The following is a 3250-nucleotide window of genomic DNA, read 5'->3' as shown; positions in this document are numbered from 1 at the left end:
GGGGGGGGGGGGGGGGAATCAAAACGTTTTGACTTGTAGTGCACTATTTAGTTGACTTATGTTAATGATTGATTATCCTATTTGTAAAGTTATTTCGGTGAAGATCCACACACACACCAGATGACCGTGTGCTCCATTCACTAAAGCGTTTGGCTGTCTAAAAAAGTGGTATTGCTACCACGCTCCATTTCCTTGGCTTAATGTTCTCAGCCATTCCAAATAAAGCTGAGCTGTGAAAATATATGCTTTGTGCTGCTGAATGTGATCCTCATAATCTCTCAGTAAACACTGAATGCCATCAGAATGTTCATTTCCACTCACAAGAATCCCCAAGAGAAGCCACAGCGCCCATTACTGCGCAACAGGCTAATATTTAACCAGAAAGCACAATACCAATCAGAGCCCGAGTCCATATGCAGGATTAACAGAAGCATAAACAAGAAATAGAACATTAGAATTTAACAGGCAGTCAATCAGACAGCTGCTTTTTGACACACATCTGCTGTCATCACATCAGCTCACAGCAGCAGTGAAAGAGCATTTGCACTTGAGATGATTACGCACTTGCAAATATCATTGTGCAAATTTATGAATTTAGCAAAGACGTTCCTGCAATTTTGGATTGGAGGGGAAAAAGACTCAGGTTCTCTTTGCCAGAATCACCCATAATTTTTCAAGAGCACTGAAATAATATGAAGAATGCCATGGGTGACTGAGAGGCAACAACATGAACTCAAGGCCTCAGTGTTTAGATCTGGTGATACTGTGAGTGTTGGTTGACAGGAACGTCAGTCTGTAAAACGTCTGTAAAACCTCCATATTAGTCTTTCAGGTTCAGTTATGATTCCATGACAGGACTATTAACCCTGTGTGCGTTAGCTCAAGTAAAACTTCTAAGCGTACTTCTAAGGCTCAGTCTCAATGTTACAGTGCTTATTTCTGCTATATTTTTTAGATCTTTCTGAGTGATCAGAGTTATAATTTGGAAACAGAAAACAATCAAATACATGTGAAAGAAAAGGTGCATCTTAATCCGCATACTTCATGGCTAGACAACTTTGCTGCAGAGTTTAGCTTCAACCCTGATCAAACTCACCTAGCTTTAATGCTGTGCCTCAAAGCTTAGGCAGCTGACTTATTCCCTTGCTGCCCTATGAAGCAATGACTTTCCAAGCTGTTTACACACATTCTATTTCAGATAGATTTCTGAGCCAACATAAATATTAAGGGATACAAGATCTACAACAAAACAGAGAGAGAGAGCTTTGGTGATAACTAAGTGAACATTTAATAGCATACAATACTAATTTATTGCTATAAATTAAATCAAACGGGGAAAGAGTTGATCAAAAACATACATTTCCACACAAACTGACCAAAAACTGCAACTTTCAGAGTTGCCCATCCCTGGTGTACTTATTCTCTATACTCTTTTATAGTATAAATAGTGTGAGTAGAATATTCAAACCGAAAATTCCAACAAGAATTTAACTGAAACAACAAAGTGTAGAATGTTGGACACCATGCATTCATGGGTCAAAGCTTTCCTTATGTAGTGGAGGGACTTGAAGTTGGATAACAAAATAACCTAATACTATTCATACCCTAGACTTTGAGTACATAGTGAATAGTATACTGTAAGTGCATAGTGTATAGCAGTGGTCCCCAGTCCTGGTCCTGGAGAACCCAAAACACTGCATATATTTTATGTCTCTCTTATATGACACACACAGATTTTGGAGTCTACTAACGGGCTGATAAATTGAATTAAGTGCGTTTCATTAGGGAGGAAAAAAGTGCAATAAATAATTTGCATTAAAATGTGCATTGTTGGGGGTTCTCCTGGACTAGGTTTGGGAACCACTGCTGGGAACCCCACTCATTTGGGACACAACCATCGACTTTCATTGCTGGAGGGTCAGCAGCACCTAGCAACCATATAGTAATGCACTACAAATCATTCAGAGCACCTTATAGTAACCATATCATAACCACCCAAGACCTTCTTAGTCATGCATGATGAAGCACCACTCTTATTAGTGTTTAATGTAGTGTATAGTTCACATTAACCATTAAAGAAGAGTCAGTATTAATCTGTATGATGAAGTTTGCGGAATGACATTGATTGAAGAGCATGTCAAAAATTTTAAATCATTTACTCACCCTTATGCCGTTCCAAACTTGTATGACTTTCTTTCTCCTGTGGAACACAAAAAAAGATCTTTTAAAGAATGTTTCTACTGTTTTCATCCATAAGTCAATGGGGTCCAAAACAATACTGAACCCCACTTACTTTCATTATCCACTCTTAAATATAGAGTCCAAAAGGATTTTTCTAATCTAAAGAAACTTTTTCAATTATAAAGAACCTTCTGGACAGTGAAAAATTTCCATGGATGCTATAGGTTCTTTTTGGAGCCATAGTTGCTGATAAAGGACCATTATTTTTAAAGGGGTCATATGATGCGATTTCAATTTTTCCTTTCTCTTTGGAGTGTTACAAGCTCTTGGTGCATGAAGAAGATCTGTAAAGTTGCGAAGACTAAAGTCTCAAATCCAAAGAGATATTCTTTATAAAAGTTAAGAGTCAGCCACACCTACCTAAAACAGCTCGTTCTAACACGCCCCCACATATCTACGTCACTATGTGGGAAGATTTGCATAACACCGCCCAAATGTTCACGCAAAGAAAGAAGGCGTAACTTTTATTCTCGCTGTAGTATTGTTGTTGCCGCCAGCGCCATGTTGTGAATGGGCTGTGTGCTTCATTGTGAAAGCGAAACTACTTTGTTTGGCCTTCCAAAAGAGGACGATATCTGCTTTGTCATGCCTGGAGCTGATCCGTGCTGGTCGCTGAGGAAATACTACAACTTAGTGCTGTGGATCACCGGATCGGCTTTCACCGTGGACGAAGCGGAGTCCAGCCCGGGGTCGTCACATGGGGTTGCCGCAAGCCCGCCGGATGCTCCTTTGTCGAATCCGCCGCCTCTGCTCACTCAGCCCTCCAGCCGTTCCTCACTTTAGCCCCCGGCATCTGCTCACTCTAGGCCGCCGTGTGTGACGCTGTGTTTCATTGTGAAAGCGAAACTACCTTGTTTGGCTTTCCAAAAATGGACACAACTAAAAATCAGTGGTTAAGTTGTATTTACAACACTGTTCCAGAACAGTTCAACCCAAATATTCAGATGTGTGCAGCACATTTTATGGAGGACTGTTTCCTGGAAGAGTAGACTACAATGCCGGCTGTTCT

Source organism: Sinocyclocheilus grahami, unplaced genomic scaffold, assembly GCF_001515645.1.
Source record: "Sinocyclocheilus grahami isolate Dianchi unplaced genomic scaffold, SAMN03320097.WGS_v1.1 scaffold26.1, whole genome shotgun sequence".
In the NCBI taxonomy this organism is placed as follows: Eukaryota; Metazoa; Chordata; class Actinopteri; order Cypriniformes; family Cyprinidae; genus Sinocyclocheilus; species Sinocyclocheilus grahami.
This window is presented reverse-complemented; position numbering follows the sequence as displayed.